The sequence below is a fragment of the Petaurus breviceps genome, unplaced genomic scaffold (genome assembly GCF_028583685.1).
Source record: "Petaurus breviceps papuanus isolate PSGF00001 unplaced genomic scaffold, PetGlider_PUasm1.0 174, whole genome shotgun sequence".
NCBI lineage: Eukaryota > Metazoa > Chordata > Mammalia > Diprotodontia > Petauridae > Petaurus > Petaurus breviceps.
In genome coordinates this window covers 49897669-49916770 of record NW_027185761.1, presented here as the reverse complement: position 1 = coordinate 49916770, position 19102 = coordinate 49897669, and the positions used below count along the sequence as shown (strand labels likewise).

The 19102-nt window shown below is 43.0% G+C and overlaps 1 protein-coding gene and 1 long non-coding RNA gene across 7 annotated transcripts in view; one reads left to right on the top strand and one right to left on the bottom strand.

Annotated features, from left to right (window-relative positions):
- The window catches only part of LOC138158155 (uncharacterized), a 30076-nt gene extending 18286 nt beyond the window's left edge, over positions 1 to 11790 (top strand). For all 4 annotated transcript variants that reach the window (XR_011167573.1, XR_011167572.1, XR_011167571.1 and 1 more), the window contains one exon: positions 10879 to 11790. This is a non-coding gene — a long non-coding RNA (uncharacterized lncRNA). The remainder of the gene's footprint in view (positions 1 to 10878) is intronic.
- ADAMTS9 (ADAM metallopeptidase with thrombospondin type 1 motif 9) overlaps positions 1 to 19102 on the bottom strand; it is a 194803-nt gene that overhangs the window by 59468 nt on the left and 116233 nt on the right. The gene's annotated exons all lie outside the window — the stretch shown is intronic.

Here is a 19102-nt window from a genome sequence, read left to right as displayed (position 1 = left end):
CGAACAAACCAAGGACTCTGGTGTCTAGGGTAAGGGAAAGCTGACATTTCAGCAGACATGTTCTCTTAGCAGTTCAAAGGGAAGAAGGTGCATCAAAGGGCCTTTGAGACAGCTCTTTCGGCAATGGATGGCAGCGGAAGGGAAGGAATCACATGGCTTTCTCAAAACTCGGGGAGGGTGGAATGAGATGGCAGTTGTTATCGAAAGGCTGATAACTGTCTCAAATGTGTCTGAAGATGACATTAGCTCAAGAGAAGATGTTTTAAGCTGGAACAAAGCAATGCAGGCAGAGCAGCACATGCTCAGGGGCCAGCCTTGGGGGTCAAGGAGATTTGGGTTCACATCTTGCTTCGGACATAGACGAGTTGGGGGATCTTGGGCAAATCCCTTGAGAGCCCAGCATTCCGACCACAGATTTAGTATGTAGTATGTAGGTGCATATCTGGACTTGGGGTCAAGAAGACTGGAACTTGAAGCCTGACTCAAATGCCTGCTGGTGGATTAGTCATGTAATCCCTCTGTGGCTGTTTCCTCATATGTAGAATGAGGATAAGAATAGCACCTTCCTCCCAGGATTCTTGTGAGGACCCAATGAGATAACCCAAGTAAATGGCTTTACAGCCCTTCAACTAGAACTCAAACTCCACACTCTAGTTGTTCTTACTTAACATTGTGATTATGTTCCGCATTGGTGGATGGAGTTTCCAGATAATCATTTAATCAACAAGCACTGACAGGCTCTGTTCTTCACACTGGCAGTTTCCTATCAGTGTGTTCGTCCTTCCTTCTCAAAAGGATGCTGGCATCAGGGAGATGATGACATGACTTGCAGGTGACTTGGATTTAAGTGAGGCAGGGCTCTGTAAGGTCACCAGCCTCACTTTCTGCTCCAGAGCCATCTGGGTCCAGTGACCAGATATTCATCAGGATGACTGGAGATGACTCAGGATGCACTGGGAGAACCTGGTCCTTTTAGGCTTAAGGCCTTTTCAGATACTCACTTAGAGTGAGGTGATGTTCTTTCAGGAAATAGACCTCTTTGAGAAGTGAGTTAATGGATGGCCCCTTTAATTAGAAAAAAAAAAATCAAGCTGGGAGGGGAAGACCCTCAGGGTGGCTGTTCCAAAGAGAAACAGTTACCATTGATATTCACTCTAAACCAGGGGGCCCCAAAATACAGGCATCAAGTGGATTTGGGGCAGCGACCTCTTATAGTCCAATCTATGAGCTTCAGAGTGAACTGGGTTTAAGGTTTTCAGAAGGAAGGAAGGAAGGAAGGAAGGAAGGAAGGAAGGAAGGAAGGAAGGAAGGAAGGAAGGAAGGAAGGAATCTAGCAAACTAGCCAGTAAACCCCAAGTTAAGTGGGCAGCTTCTGGCCATCAAATTTTACCTTCCTCTGGAGAGGAGGAGAGCCAGAGGGAGAGGACAAGCTGAGTTACCCAACTAGCTGGGTCCCCATTAAGGCAGCTCAGTCTACTCACAGGTTGTATTTGTCCTTCGTTTGCAAAGAGGACCACAGCATCAGGGAAATGATGACGTGACTTAACCTCAAACCTTAAACCCAGTTCACTCAGAAGCTCATGGATTGGACCACAAGAGATCCCTGCCCAAGCTCCACTTATTTTGGGTCCTCCTGGCTTAGAGTGAATGTCAATGGTAACCGTTTCTCTTTGTAACAGCAACCCTGAGAGTCTTGCACTCCCAGATAGATTTCTTTTTTCTTTTCTTTCTAATTAAAGGGGCCATCCCTTGACTCACTTCTTAAAGAGGTCTGTTCACTGAAGGGGCGTTACCTGACTTGAAAAGGCCTTAGCCTAAAAGGGCCAGGGTCTCCCATTGCATCCTGGGCTATCACCTATGATCTTAATGAATATTTGGCCACTGGACCCAGATGACTCTGGAGGAGAAAGTGAGGCTGGTGACCTTGCACAGCCCTACCTCACTCAAATCAAAAGCACTTTCCCATACCAACAAATCCATAGCTGATAATAGTAACACTAATGAAGATGATTATAGTAATTGTCATCATTATTATTATAACAACAACACACACACGCATGCGCGCATGCACACACGTGCGCACGTGCTTGCATCTGGATTAGAGGCTAGAAACAACTCCAGAGAATGCAGGAGAAAATAAATGCTCCATGTTTCTAGGCTCTCATACATTATACTGATGAATAAATCAGGGAGGCTGGAAAAGTTGCCCAAGAACACACACACACACGTAGTAGTTGTCAGAGCTAGGATTTGAATCCAGGTCGTCTGACATCAGAGCCAGCGCTGCTTACCAGACCAAGAGGGGAAGGTGAAATTCAAACAATCCAGTTTCTACGTCATTCCGGACACTGACAAATTATTTCACATAAAAGAACTGCTGGCAAGTGAGAGGCAAAGATTGTGCCATCTGCCTCTGAAATAACAAAGACTCAGCCCAGGAGTTGTCCGGCCCTGGTGTGATCACTGAGCTCTCCACTGTTGATCATGTTTTCATTTCAGACATGCCTAGCAAGTGCAGGAGGCAGGCCAAGAGGCAGACACTTTCGAATCTGGGACTTGAGAGCAGGCCACTCTTTGGGAGATCTGACCAGAATGAGCTCTGTCTGGTTAGCCCTGCTCCCAGAAACCCAGGGTTGACAAGAGTCAGCGTCAGGTTTCAGTTTTTTACCCTGACGCTTGTCAAGATGACATGTTATTTCAGTTAGGGGGTTTTGCTTTTTGTGTTTTTGGGCGCTCTGATGGTGTCACATCATTGGAATAGGGCATTTGCCAGATGGGAAAAGTGGAAGTAGGAACTGCAAATAGAATGACAAAAGGAGGAAGGAAGGGAGGGGGAAAGCAAGAGAGAGAAGGACAGACAGGGACAGAGAGAAACAGAGACAGAAAAAGACAGAGAGAGAGGGGGAGAGAGATGGGGGAAAGAGGGAGAGAGAGATGGGGGAGAGAGAGAGAGAAGAAGGGAGAGACAGGGATAGAGAAAGACAGGGACAGTGAGAGAGACAGAAAGACAAGAGGGAGAGAGAGAGGAGGGAGTGAGAAAAATAAACAGAAATAGAGGGACGGAGAGAGAGAGAAAGCAAGAGTCAGGGGGAGGGAGAGAGGGGAAGAGAGACACAGAGTTAAGTGAGGGAGGGTGATGGGAGAGGAAGGGAGAGGGAGGGAGATAGAGAGATAGTTGGGGGAGGGGGAGGGAGAGATTTCAATTATTCTAGGCCAAGTAGCCCTATTATTACTTGTGAAATCTCAAAAGAAAAAAATTGCCACAAATATAGTCTAAAATAGCTCATCATCTTGTCCAAAAGTTTCATGCAGAGACTGCTTCCTGAATTCAGATCAGCCCCAGTCCTGTGCTGGATGCTGAGGACTGCAGACCCTGCCCTCAGGCAGCTTACATTGGCCTATGGGTATACTGGGTACTCCTAGCAGATACAAATTCTATACCAGTAGGAAGTGATTTGTATTTGTAGCTACAAAGTTTCAGGGCTGAGAAAAGCTCAGATGACTAGGGGGAATCAGGAATGGGAGTCCTAGAAAAGAGCTTTGAAGGAAGTTAGGGATACTAAAAGGTCGAGCTGAGAAGGGAGCCATTCCAAACATGAGGAGGAGAAGCTCCAGGGCTATGTGCTGGAAGTAAGGAGGAGGCCTGTCTGGCTGGAATGAAGAATACAAGGATGGGAGTCTCACCAAATCCACATGAAGCATTTGACTGGAGCCCAGGGAAGCTGGTGGAATTGGCGGGCTGGCTTTCTCACCTTTCTTAAAGAAATAGTCTTAGATCACAGGATGACTGTGTGTATACTACAGAGATGCTCAGTGGGGTTTTTCATGACTCCTGGGAATTGTATAGAATTCAGTGCCAGTCTAACTGATCTGGCTAACAGCATCAGTCTCCCTTCGGTTAAACCATCTGCAATCCAGCTACGAGCCAGTGTATATCTTGTGAAGATGGAAAAGTGACTCCTGATGGGTAGACCCTGGACTGATACAGATTGATTAGTATGCCTGTCTGCCAGGGTAGACCCAGGACTGATAGAAATCAAGTACACCTGTCTGCAAAAGGCCAGGGATTTCCCTCCCTAAGTTCACAGAACCTTTTAAGGTCACTGGAAACCAAATGAAGCGCTAACATATTTGGAATGGGCATTCCTGTGCAAATGTACCTTTGACTTGTAAGTAGTAAGCAAAACAATGAATGGAGGCATTTGGAAGACATCCAGCTTCTCAGAATATATTGTGATGGGTTTTTTAAAGCTGAGAAATGCTGGTGAACAAGTTCTCACATGGGCAGATGTTTGATTATTAGACTTATCTCAAGTCAGAACTAAGAAGATCATAAGACATTGAACTGGGACCTTAGTTGGAAAGGATCTTATCTCATCCAAACCCTTATCAAGGAAGAAAATGATGGCCAGGATGGAAATATTTTACCCAAGTTCTCAGAAATAGCTGATTGACCTACTGGGTATGGCCCAGTAAAAAGAGGGCTGGACTGCCAGGCAGATGGCCAGAGTCTGCTACATACAGTCTGCTACTCAAAGGAGCAAGAGAGGACTCCCTAGGACTCAATTTCCTCATTCTTAAAAGGAGAGGCTTGGACTAGAGGGCTTGTGAGAGGTTCCTCCAGCTCTAAATCCATTAAAATCCGGGCCTTTTGGTTCTTTCCTTGGCACCACACACTGCCTCAAGTCCCAATGATTATATATATGTATATCTATATCTATAGATATATACACATACACACATATATATACATATATATACACACACACATATACATTTATATATATATATATAATTTTTTTTTTTTTTGCTTTTTGGAGGGGGAGAAGGCAGGGCAATTGGGGTTAAGTGACTTGCCCAAGGTCACATGACTTGTAAGTGTTAAGTGTCTGAAGTGTGAAGTATCTGAGTTCGGATTTGAACTAAGGTCCTCCTAACTCCAGGGCCGGTGTTCTATTCACTGTGCCACCTAGCTGGAGTCCTAATGATTCTGAATGGCTTCAAGCAGCCCTTGGCATTTGGCTCAATGCATCTAGCCATTTACAGACAACACCTATACCATCTTTGTATCTTAACAGGAGGCTGGGGAATCTACAGCCTCCAAAGGCTACCAACCCCTGAATAAACCATCAGCTATGAACTACTCCCTATGCTAGGAAAAAGAGAGCCATTTCTGAACCATTTGGTTTTTGTTGTTGGCTGCTTTTTCTTTAAAACAAAACCAGCAGCATTTGGAGAATCAGCATGACTCAGTAGAGAGAATGCTGGCCACGGAGTAAGAAGTTCCAGACATATCTTTGACACTTCCTAGCTGGGTGACCCTGGGTGACTCACACGGCCTCTCTGAATTTCAATATCCTCTTCAGTGAAGTGGGGATAGCAATACTCTTTGTGATGGGCTACTTATGTGACCTGGGGAAACCATTCTCTCCAAAGTTAGCGTCAGTCTCTTAGTGGCCGAACCTGGTGATCGTTTCTCAATTTTTGATCTTTCCCTTTCTCTGCATTTGACCCTCTTGGATGCTTACTTTTCCCAGGGTTCCTGGGACACTACTTTCCTGGTTCTCCTGATCACTGACTCATCATCCATACCACACTCCTTAACTATGGTGTCCTTCAGGGCTCTGTCCTGGGCTCGCTTTTTCTCTAGCTTCTCTCCTTGGTGACCTCATCTATTCCCATGTGATAAATAATCATCTCTCTAGATAAATCACAGCTCCAGCTACCCAACCCCAGTCATTCTCCTGAGCTTGAGTCACACACCACCAGCTATCTCAAACTCAGCACCTGCTAAAGAGAACCTTTCTTTCCTCCCAAGTCTTCTGAGCTTCCCCGTTTTCTGTGGAAGGCGCCATTGTTCTTCCGATCTCTCAGGGTCATCTTTGACATTATCCCCAACTCTTCCCTCTCCCTTCCATCCCATCAATTGCCAAAACATCACTCCCACCTCTGCTTCGCCTTCTCTCCACTCTCCCAGCCACCACCTTTTACACCCTCATCACCTCTCACCCAGATTATTGGAATGATTTTGCAATGTCTCCCTGCCTCAAATCTCTCTCCACTCAAGCCTATCCCCCCACACTGCCAAAAGGGATTTTCCTAAAGCAGAGGTCTGCCCTGAGGCCATTCCTCTACCCTGGGATAAATTCCAGTAGCTATCTATTGCTTCTAGAAAAAAAAATAAACAAAATAGAAAGTCCCCTGTTGAATATATAACGTCCTTCATAACCCGGCCCCAACATAGCCTTCCAGCCTTGCTCATTAATCCCCTTCCTGCATGCTTTAATCCTGACAAACTGGACTTCTGTTTCCTGCACACTCCACCTCCTGACTCCATGTATTTTCACTGGCCATCTTCCACGCTTGGATGCCCTCTCTCCTGATCCCTGCCTCACACAAGCCTTCTCTTCCTTCAAGCTGTGGTGCAAGCAAGACCCAGTTTTTCCCAATCCCTGAAAATGCTAACATTCTCCACCCCATCCCACCCCACTAAATGACATTTTACTTAAGTCTTTTAGTCGATTCAATTGTTTCCCGCTCTGGTAACTCCATTTGGGGTTTTCTTGGCAAAGATAGTGGAGTGGTTTGCCATTTCCTTCTCCAGCTCATTTTAAGGATGAGGTAACTGAGGCCTGCAGGGTTAAGTGACTTGCCCAGGGTCTGAGGTTAAGAGTTAAGAGTCTGAGGCCATATTGGAACTCTGGAAAATGAGTCTTTCTGACTGCAGGCCCTGTGCTCTGTGCATGGTGACACCACCTAGTTCAGAGTTCTGACCCCTGCCCAGCACTGTATCATTCCTTTCCATCCAATGAAGTTTGGATATTCCATGCAAAATGGAATTCATCGTTAATGCCAAGGCCTCATCATCCAGTTTCCTGGGCTTATGATGATGGCCAGGACTCCACTTGCTGCTCCTTCCCTCTAGTGATGGATTTTCCCTTCAAGGCTCAAGGCTACAGTGCAACCAGAAGTGTTTATGGCTTTTTTGTCAGTGACCTTTGCCAGGAGAAAGAATTGAGATTGATTTTCTTTCTTGTCCCAAACGATGAATCACCTGAAACATGTGCCCTGGGCTCCTGTTCCAAAGCCCTCTAATGACTCAAAGAGCATCAGCAAATGTAGCATTAGCGATTTTCTTATAGGTAGCTGACAAAACGGAAAAGGGAGGGTGAGGGATGGAAATATGGCAGAGGAGTTTTTTGAGACTTTACTGAAAAAATACGCTCATGCCAGCCCCTATGAAACAGCTGATCACTGGAGCGCTGAGCTCCTCTGACAGGCTGTCCTTTCCAAATCTGAATGAAGGAAGAAGTGTCTGTCATGAACTAAGGGCTCTGTGAAAAGGAGAGGGATCAATTCTGAGTCTTCAACTATCATGAGACATCGCAACACAATGTTCAGATGAGAACCTCTTCCCATCCAAGGGAAACGGTGTCTTCTGTAGTATTTAACAATGCGACCTCTCGGAGTCCTAGTACCTACTCCACAGAGTGCAGTGCCCTTTTTCTTGATAAAAAAGGGAACTAACAAAAGCCCTGGAGGCAGTGTAGTATAATGGTTAGATTGCCAATCCTGGAGCCAGCAAGACCAAGTTTTGAGTCCTGGCTCTGACACATGCTGGCAGTGTAACCCTGGGCATATTATGGGTGGCCCAGTCAATACAGTGCTAGGCCTGGAGTCAGGAAGACCTGGGTTAAAATCTCAGATACTTTACTATCTGTGTGACCCTGGGCAAGTCACTTGACCTCCATCTGCCTCAGTTTCCTAACTGTGAAATGGGGATTATAATAGCACCTACCTCCCAGGGTTGTCTTGAAGATCAAATGAGATAATTTTAAAGAGCTTGTTAGCACAGTGCCCAATACATAGCTATATAAATGTTAGTTAGCTATTACAATTATTATTTTATAGATAACACTGCAGCTCTAAGCATAAGAACAGAAATTTACAACATCTCCAAAATGAGAAAAACTCCTTGTGGGTTTGGGACTTCCTAGTGGCTGACCAACTTCAAGGCTTCATATTTTTGGCCCATCCTTGGAAATCTCATTCACATTTTTTTCTAGCCTCAAAGACTTCAGGTGACTCCCAAGCTTTAAACCAAGGTAGTCGGAAATCCAAGTCTCAAGAGATCTGTGCTTTGTCATGTGAACCCAGCTCTACCCCTACTTTCAAGGACAATAATCATAAACTAGAATAGACATAGGTGTGTGTGTGTGTGTGGAGGTCTTCAGAAGTTGCCTAGCTCCTTAATCCAACCCCATACTTTATAGGGGAGGAAACTGAGAACTCACAGAGATAAAGTGACTTGTCCAAGGTCACACAATATAAATTGCAGAGTCGGTGGTTGAACCGAGTCTGTCTGCCTCTAAACCCAGTATTGTTTCCAGCATGGTTCATGTTGTTTACTAATCCTGGACTGAATCCTTACTAACTCCCATGATTCCAATTGTCTTAAGAGAAATCAGAAAATACTAGGAAACACAGCAACAGAATGTAAGAACCCGAGAGTTGCAAGGGCCCCATGGCTGAAAGAATCCCTATTACGATGCATTCGACAAGTGCTCATGCTTTCTCTGCTTGGAGATCTCCATCAAGGGGCAACTCCCCAGTGACCTCCCCAGGTGGCTTTGTGAAGATTTTCCTAACAACAAGCCTGATGGAACCTGGTAGGACAGAGAGTGAAGAGAAAAGATTGATTTCATTTTCCCTGCCTTCACTCACATCATTACATTCTGAAGAAACTTCTTGGTGGCAGACAGAGATTATATCACATCCCCATAGTTACGAGACTAAAGGGTAGAAGCCTGATTGAGAAGCTGGAGACTTCTCTATTAGCCTAGGGGTATCAAAAGTTCAATGTAAATAAAAATGAGAATATGCCCCTTTCTGAAACAGGATTCAAAGCTAGATCTTCCTAGACGCAAGTTCCAGCCACCATGCTAGGCTGCCTTTAAAGGTCATTTTATCTAACCCCACAGTTTTTTGAGGTGAGGAAACTATTCCAAAGAGAGTAAATTGATTTGTCCCCATGATAGAGTTAAGAATCAAAGCTTGTTCTTGCAAGGCATTGTGGTACAATGGAAAGAGTTATGGCTGTAGAATGAGAGGATCTGTGTTCAGATCCCACCTCTGAGCTGCAGGGTTTTGTTTATTTTCTCCCTTTTAAAGTGGAGGGGATGGCATCTTCTAAATTTGTGGCCCTGTGACTAATAGAATTCAACACTGGACAAGACCTTAGAGGCCAGCTATCTCAACTTATTCCTGAAAAAATCCAATGAATTATAGTTGACTTCAGGGTTTCTCTAAAGTTAAAAAAAAATATAAGACATAAGACTTTTAGGAGGATGGGGAAGAAGGCGGCACGGTGAAACTGGGGACCTGTCACATCCTCACAAAACAAGGAAACAGTGTCACCAGTGCAGAAAGATTGGGAATTGCTGGCCCCCAGAGAGTAGTGAGGAACACTGTAGGGAATCAGTTCCCACATGGCTGGCCTTGGAATCTGTCAGCTACCACACACATCCTCCCAGCAGGACGCTCTCTTTGACATCACTGCCACGATCTGCCATCGTCAAGCAGCCCAGGACATTCCCAAGTAACAAGAGGCCAGCCAAGAAGAAAATGACTGCATCCCTGAGAAAGAGACAGTTGTGCCCAGAAAGCCCCCAGTTGGCCAGCCTAGTGTTTTTTGTTTTCTTTTGAAACTCAAGGAAAACAAACAGCATTTTTTTCCTCCATACTCCCTTCAGTTTTCAAAGGCATCTGGACCTTGACCTGCTTGTTGTGGACAGAGGAGAGTACTTTGTATATGGCCAAATATTTACTGGAAGCTGCTGGCAAGACTCAGAGCAAGGGCTTGGCTGTCCCTGGGAAAAAAGGCAGCGAAAAGCTCAGCGTCCCCCAAGGAATTTTATTTTTGAGGCTGAGTGGGGGGTGTAAGGGGAAGGAGAATATGTGTATGGAGGGAGGAGTGTTGGAGGGGAAAAACTGATGGGAAAAAAATAGTAAGGGCTTCAGATGCTCGTAAGTAAGCTGTGCCTGAAGGACTGGCTTTGTTTTATTAGGATGTCACTATGCAAATGAGAGATTAAAAACAGCCTCTTAAAGAATATCAAATTTCCAGAACCCCGAAAGACAAATGTATATCTAGAGATGGAAAAAGAAAGACAGACAGACAGACAGACACAGAGGTAGAGAGAGAACAGAAAGAGGCAGGAGGGAGGAAGAGAAGAAGAGAGACGGTAAGAGAGGGGGGTACTGGGGGGGAGGAAGAGAGAGAAAGACAAAAAGGATGGGGGAGGGAGGGGGTGAGAGGGGAGGGAGAGAAAGGGGGGAGGGAGAGACAGAGACAGAGAGAGAGAGACAGAAAGACACAGACAGAGACAGAGAGAGAGAGAGAGACACACACACACACACACACACAGAGAGAGACAGACAGAGAGAGAGACAGAGACAGAGAGCCTGGAGAAAATGCAGCTTCATGAAAAGCACTCCCCACAATTCATTTCTTTCCAAGGCCTGAAGTGAGTTAGCCCCAAAGCCAGAAGAACTGGGTTTAAATGCCACCTTTGAACTCAGACAAGACACTTGGGACACCGTGCTCTAGACTCTGATTAGGACAGTAACTTGCAGAGAAAGCGCTCCCCATCTTGCCAGTAGGAGCTGCTATCCTTATTCCTGTCCTTCAACAAGTCAATCTAGGGACTTAGTAGCTGGAGTTCCAATTGGCCTCTGGGGTGTGGAGGGTCCTAGAGTATGGGAAGTTAGAGATTCCTTCATTTAGCCAAGCAATTAGGGACACAGCAGGTATTTTGCTTGAAACCATCAACTTCGATATAGAATTCCTGGCTCTTAATTTTTCTTTGTTTTTTTTAGCTTTTCCCTAGGGCTAAGGATGACACCATGGATAGAGTGCAGCGCCTGGAGCCAAGAAGGCCTGAGTTTGAATGTGACCTGTGTGACCCTGGGCAAGTCACTTAACCCCGTTTGCCTCAGTTTCCTCATCTGTCAAATAAGCCGGAAAAGGAAATGGCAAACTGCTCCAGTCTCTTTGCCAAGAAAACCCCAAATGGGGTCATAAAGAGTCAGGACATGACTGAATTATAATCACAAAGGATCAGGAACAGCAAACTGAAGGGAAACCTTCTCTTCTATGGATATACTGGAAGAAAGGCTTAATGAGTTGGGAGTTACAGGCAAATGGGAAAAAGGACTGGTAACTCAAGGCCCATTAGAGAAAGGGTTAGAAGAAGGGACAGAGGGAAGACTTGATGGAATAGCATCCTTCCCATAATTGCCCCACAGAGCCTTTCTTTGGCATGGTTTAGTGGAAAAGGACACTGGATTAGAAATCTTAGGACTTGGGTGCAAATCCTGACTCTGCCACACGCTGGCTGTGTGATCCTGGGCAAATGATACCTTTCAGATCTCTGAGCAACTGCCTATGACTAGCAGAAGAGGAAGCACTGACCTACACTGGGAGAGGGAATGTCCTCACCTGGGCTTCCCTGCACCAATGAAACCTCAGGTCTAGTACCTATCTCCTAGGAAAGTTCCCCATTTTGACCATGACCACTCAACCCCTAGACCCTTCTAAATCATTTTTCAATGAGGAGAGTTAGGGTGAAGAGTGGTTAAAGGCACAACAAAAAGAGAAAAGAAAAGTCAGGGAGAGAGCAATGAGATGTCAGGAGATTGGCTGCTATTCCAAAGAACTCTGAAGCCTCTGGCCTCCCGATGACTCTTAATTCAAGTCTATAACCTTCATCTCAACTTGCCACCCACAAACAGAGCCACGCCAAGAACCACACCATCACTGAGCAATGTTTCGCCTCCAGTGAGATTGACCAGTGGGTTTCCTACAATGATGTCCTCATTCTTCCACCTTTCCATCTCTCCCATCTACTCTTTGCCCCCTTTGTGACCTCCTCTTCCTCTCCTTGATTTACTTGGCTCGCTACCTGGCCCAGCCCCTATAATTAGTCCTTCTAAGTCTAAGCTCCTAGCAAGCTGGGATCCTTTAATTCTGTTTGCCACTGACATTCTCTACTGTCCATCTCTACCAACCCCCAACCTTGGGGGTCACACACTCTGCTGTCTTCTCCCTCCTACTCTTGGATACCCTAAAACCATTAGAGAAAGTCATGCTGATTTGGTCACCCATTTGCAGACTGTTTAATGTACACCAAGCACACATTTTTCTCCCAGTTTCAAAAGATCCCGTTCATTGCTTGCTTGTCATCCAGATTAATTTTTAAAGGGAATGCTTTTCATGAAGACCACCCATCTTTATCTGTTACGGTGTGGTGGGAAAGAGTATTGCATTGAAAATTTTAAGACCGATTCAAAGCTTAACCTCTACAACCTGGGTGGCCTTGGGCAAATCTTTTAACTTCTATGGGTCTCACTTTCCTCATCTGAAATGAGGGGGTGGCTTACGGATTTCTAAGGCCCCTTCTAGCTCTAGGTCCTGTATCAGAATCGAGATTAAAAAGCAAACAAACAAATCTAGTCTTAAGGTAGGTCAGGATGACATGACTCTTACTTCCTGTGGTACTCATACCATACTAATTAAAAAATGGTTAGTGTACCCATTTGTGAATATAGTCATGGAAAGTAAGAAAGCTGTGTATATATGAGCAAAATCAAGGAAGGTATCTTAAATATGATTTGAGTGATAAATCATGGAATCACATGATGAAAGAACACGATGGGTGTTCTTTGGTGGTCTTTGAATGGAAAACCTCCATTGGTTAAATGATTCCCCTATCTTAGCATTAGGGTACTTGATACTAAGTTACCTGGATAATTTTCTGACTTCACCTTGTATATATACACAGGTCAGAGCACCAAGGGGAAAAGAGTGCCTGTAGGTAAGGCTTCATTTGAACGGGTAGTGGTTAGGGCTCAGGTCACCTCACTAAAGAAACTAGCTACTAGCCAGAGGAAAGTCAAGCCTCTTAGAAACACATTTTCATCCATCACACTGCACTCAGAGTTCACGGTATGGAGTCACAGGGTCTGGGTTTGGATCCTGGTTCTATCACTTCATACCTTTGTGACCTTGGTCAGGTCACCTCAGTTACTTCATCTGTAAAATGAAGTAATTGGATCGGAAGACCTATAAGGTCACTTCAAGATGCAGAAATTTAGTGATCTGATTTATTTCACTGCAAATTCAATTTCAGGCTTCATGGCAATCTATACTGACAAGCACAGATGAATATTAATCCCTTGATGTGCTCATGGATGGGTATAGGTTTGGGTTGCATATGGATGGAGCTGTAACTAGCCTGGGCAAACTGGGGTTTGCCCCATGTTGCTGAAATGTGGAATATGTTCTTCCTTCTAGAACACTTGACATTCCTGATACCCCCCCGCCAATATCTGGAGCCACTGAGCCTGGGCAGCCACCCTCAGGGTCACCTCATTGGACAGTCCCTCCCTCTTCTGGGACCTTGTTTCCTAACCCCTTGAGGGTGTAGTGAGCCACCTCTCACAGAACAACCATACCTCATTCTAGACCACGTAACCCAACCCAAGCCCTACTATGCAAAGAGTTCCAGTTGCAGCTCTGGATATGAATATATTCCGGTGGTTTTTATAACCGGTACTAGGGGACCCAGACAATCTGTAAACAAGATTCTGACCCAACCCCTAAAAGAGAGCATACAGCAGATGAAAAAAAAATTTACTTTTAAAAATTGTATTGAGACCAATTCCATCCTCGAGTATTTTTTTAAATGTCTTTTTTGAAACTAAACAGACACAATGGACCAATACAACTTGTTACTGGCCAGATTTACCTCCCAGTGTGACATCAAACATAATAAACATACCCATCTATTTTATTTTCCACAGTTAGAAGGGGAAAAGTCCACTAGAACCATCTTTCTCCACACCCCATAACTCTTAACAAAAAGGGGAGAGGGAACATCTTCGATCACAAGACCTCTCTAAAACATAGCTTATCTTCGGGGCCCACTGGAGAACTCAATCAGGCAGTTGCTTTACCAGAGATTGCTAACCTGAGAAACTTGACCTGTGAGCTCCCACAGAAAAGGAAAGTATCTGTTTTAATAGCTGTTTTGACCTTCCCACACTTAAGTTTGACCCAGAGAAACAGTTTCTGCTATTCTGTCTTTCCCTCTCTTCTCATTAGTCTCTAAGCTCACACCCTCAGGAATGCTGTCCAACTTTCTGCAAACAACAGTACACCCCCCCCCCCAACCCCCCCCCCCAAAACAAAAGGTTAAAAAAAAAAAAGGCAAGGCTAATCATTAAGCCTTGGGTTAGCTAATTTGGAGACCCTAAATAAACAAGTAATTTTTAAAAAAAAATTCAAATAAGTGGAAAGTGTTCTACTCAACTGGTTCATTATTTTTCCATGCTACGGATGTCCTTCTTTCCCATCCTACCTTGAGAGGGTGCATGGACAGATTGGGTTATTAAGCCCATGCCTCCTGTTATAAGCATTCCTCTCTAATCATTTTTTTAAAGCAATTGGGGTTAAGTAACTTGCTCAAGGTTACACGGCCAGGTGTTTATGGGTGGGTGCTAAGTGTCTGAGCTCAGATTCGATCCCCAGGTCATCCCAACACTGGGGCCGGTGCTCTTACTCGCTGTGCTACCTGGCCACCCCTCTAATCATTCTTAGCTCCCCATTTCTTGGACTATATAAATTTAGACAATTTCACTGATGAGCATCACTCTAGTTTTATGAGGAAGGTGCCCACTATCCTGGCCCCATTCTTCTTTCTTCCCCTTGACCACCACAAAGAAAAGACAAATCACTCATTCTAGCTCTTTTATTGGCATTAATAAAATAACCAGATTTGGGGTAGGACTGGCAGGAGTCTTTTTGGATGCCAGAGAGGATATTCATTTCAGGACCAAAATCCCCACCATTGACAACGGAGATGAATAAAGTACCCATTTATTTAGCTTTACGTTTTTTTGTCTCCTGCTGATCTTTTGATGCTTTTACTTTATTAGATACAAGAGAAGCCCATTCTCTTGCTCTTCCAGGTTTTGGAAGAGTCATGTGTTCTCAGTTATATAAGGACTGCCCCCTAACTTACAGAGAAATAATTTCAAAATCAATCTAAGAATGGTTTCCTACAGAGGATTTAATACTGTCTAATCCTGGTATTGTCATAGGGTCATTGACTTGTAGTTAGGAGGGATCTTGGGGTTTATGAAGTCCAACCTTATAATTTTATAATAAAGGAAAATGAAACCCATGAAATCAAATGACTTGCCCAAGGTTACACAAATAGTCAATAGCAGAAGTAGGACTGAAACCCAGGGCACCTCTGCCTCCAAATTCAGCATTCTTAGCATCTCTATCATATTCTGTCAGGCCATGAGCTTCTATCTATCCATTCATCAACCAACAAGTACTTATTAAACTCCTTTTTTATGAGAGAAATTATGTTAGGTGCTGCTGATACAAGCATATATATGTACTAATAGCAATTTGCAATGTGTGTGTGTGTGGTTTTTTTTGGGGGGGGGAGGGGAATAAAACCCAAATGTTATTTCACCTTAATTTTTCACTAAATAACAGTGGAATATCAGTAATTTCAGCTTAAAAGGGGGTGGAATGAGGATGGAGAGATGGCATGGTAGTAACATAAAACTTGGGTTCTTCCTTCCCTTCTCCTGTCTTAATCCAATACATATTTTCACAACTTCCCTTACCCAAATTCAGCCTTTTTCTTCTTACCAGTTCAGCTTGGAATAAACTACCACCCCTCCCACTCGACATTCCAAAATTCTTCTCAGTTCCCATTGCTTCCACAAAGGCTATCCCAGTGACGTGAATCAGCAAGCAAACACACTCCCCCTCAGAGTCAAACAAGCAACCTCTCTCCTTCAGCCTACTTAAAACTGCAAAAATAGAAAAATGCAGGCGGCGGGGCTGGGGAGGGGAGGGATACCAGTTAGGCTGCAGTGAAATGTCACTTTGGAGGAGGGAGGGACTGTGCCTTTGAGATGCATGTCATTGCTGTGGGGTCTCAAAAAATACTTGATTACTAATTCTGACAAATTATACCTAATCCAAAGAAACTGGGTCATATGCTGAGTAGACTGGATTGGAGTAAAGCTTGGATACTCAATAATAACTTCTAGTAAATTCTACAAACATTTATTGAATGCTTAGATGGAGTGTACTGTACTGGGGGTGTCTTCAAGGAGCCATCTACATATTACTAACTTCTTAAAGAACAACTCCATGATCACTTTCGGTTATCAGTTTCGGAAGATGATGAGAGGGTTCTTTCTACCTCTAAATCCTATGATTTTCTGTATTTCTCTCACTTTGGTTACGAACAATGAATATGCCTTTTCTGAGAAAAGAGAATGTACTTCTCACAAGTTTCAGTGGAATTTCTGTTTTAGTTATCCCATCTGTGCATTCCTTAGGCTCAAAAAGCAAACAAAAATACAAAACAATGCTCCTTTATGAATATTACATATGAAAAAAGTCTAAACCTCAGTTTAATGCTAATATTAATTACCCTGCTACCTAGAAAGATCTGGCTGATGTGAAATTCTATGAAGAAAAAGAAATAGGGCTTCCCATTACTAAACTTAAAGAAGACCTTTAATTTACATATGTGAAATATCAATTAATTCAGTTTTTAAGTAGGAGGGCTAATTTAGTGATAAAATTCCTGCTCTGAGAGCTAACATTAAAATTAGTCAAATACCATAGATATTGGGTGAATGTAGGATTTCAGTCACATCTTAAATATTTTCTGCATTCAAAGTTATAAAAGTTCAGTAAAGAAGAGAGTCCATTTCCATATGACCTCAGGATAGTCAATTTGATTATTTCAAAGACTTGAATGGGATAGTCAGCCAAGTTAGTCAAGGACTGAGGTCAATGAATGATAATGGCAACTTTTGTCTCCAATCCCCAAGCCTCCCCCTGGTGGCATTAAGGAGGATTCCACCTTCCCTCTTCGATATCTTTAGCTTTCAAGTTTGCATTGTAATTGGAAGGGAGGTCAGCATGTGGAACTGTGGTGAGCTTATAGCCCTATGACAGTCAATGAGTACTTTAGTTGTACTTTTTCCCTCCTAAGGAGAATTCACTCACTTCCAAGAAAATGTTGAACTGACCCTAATTTATCAGACAAAACCAAAACAAAACAAAAACTTAACATTGAGAGTTACCAGGAAATAAATATTTCAATGCATTAAAAAAATCTATGACTTCATTGGCACAGGAGTCTATCCACCAATGCAGATTGCAATAGGTCTATAATTGAGTAGGTAAGTCTTAGAAACTTACCTGAAGCTCTCAGAGCTTAAGTGACTTGCCCATGGTTGCATGGCTAATAAATCTTGCCTATAAAAGGCAGGATTTGAAGACAGGTTTTCCTAACTCAAAAGGTTATAGATTTAGAGTTGGAAGACACCACAGGGTCATTAAATTTCCCCATTTCGTATATAAGGAAACCGAGACCTAAGAAGATGAAAGTAATTCACCCAAAGACTTAGAGGTAGTAAGCATCAAGGATGGAATTTGAACCAAATTTTCTGATTCAAAAGTCAGTGGTCCCTTAATTGTACCATTTATTCTGCCATATTGCCTTTCTTGGGTCTGAAGTATAGGTGAGGAAATAGGCATTTTTTTTTCTTCAAAAGGACATGCGTTTGTACATCTTCCCTATTCATCCTATTTTTTGAGCTATTCTTTTAAAAAATAAACGTGTCTCAAGTGAATGGAAACGAAAACAGATACATGCCTTAAACCCTTTTCTGTTATTTGAATCCAAGAAACAAGATATTTTCATAACCTAATCAAATGCATGCACTGTAGGTATATAGAAAAGGTGGTCAATAGTCTTTCTCTGTTTTGGAGTCATTCTTCCCAACCAAATGTTGCCCGCCGGCTGTGGCTTATGGTTATCAACATGAGCACAATGAGAAATTCATGCACATTTTATAGTTGAGACCCAATGAGACAGTACAATGAATATTAGAAACGGAAAAGCAACCAAATGTTTGGCCCCCAAAATTGTTTGTTTATATTACCGAGTACCATTTCCCAGCCCGAAATATTTAGAAAAATAGCATTTTAACAGATACAAACGAAACTATCACATTACATGAAAATTGGCATTTGGTTACTCTGATTTCTTGGGGGAGGGGGTAGAATTTACAAAATGTAGATGTATCTTTTTATTAACTCCAAGGAAATATTTACATGCATTTCTGATTACATTCTACTTGTCTTTGAAGGCTGCCAAGAAACACTGATTCTTACACATGGTATATGAAATTAAATAACAATATTGGAAAAATAAATATGTTTTATTACATATAAATACATAGAAATCTATATTGCTCAGGATAGGCAATCATAGGTTCAGTTGTTTTTTTAAAGGTGTTCAAAAATATGATAGTAAAAATATTTACAATCTTTTTTTAATAGCTAGAAGCAGTGAGGTGATTAAAAACACCAAAGTCAAACTTTTCCCTCATACTACATACAGTAGTTGCACACTTTAACATGAAAATGAGGTAGGCACAAATCCATAAGTCAGCTAGACAGCAACCCAAGCCCAAGTTCTTTGGTCCTTAGGGCTCATCAATTCTCATTATCCAAGTTGATACGTATCGTCTCAAAGGCACCTAAACCAGGCCTCAGTCACTGAAGAGTTTAATAGGTTTGTCATGAACAAATGACCTAAGCAGTTTCTACTGGTACAATAAAGTCTATTCAGGGAAAGCCTAGAGAATAGATCATAGATCCATTCTGGGTCCTGAAGTCATTGCACAGATATTTTTTTTTCCGCTTTAATTATAAACATGAATCCATTGTTTTGGCATTCTAGAATTCTGATAGTTCTACCATCTCCTGATCATACTTTCACTATCTAGAACTCTCCTGAAGACTTCCTCCAGGAATCATCAAGTGTATTCATTATGCCTTTCCTTCCTAGGGATTAGGGGTAGGGGCTTTTCCTACTTTTTCTCTCTAGAACCCAAAATTCAATAGTAAAACATTACCAGACATTTGAAGAGCACTTTTGCAGATGAATTTCTTTATATATGCCTGGAATCTTTTCTTCAAGAGGACTCT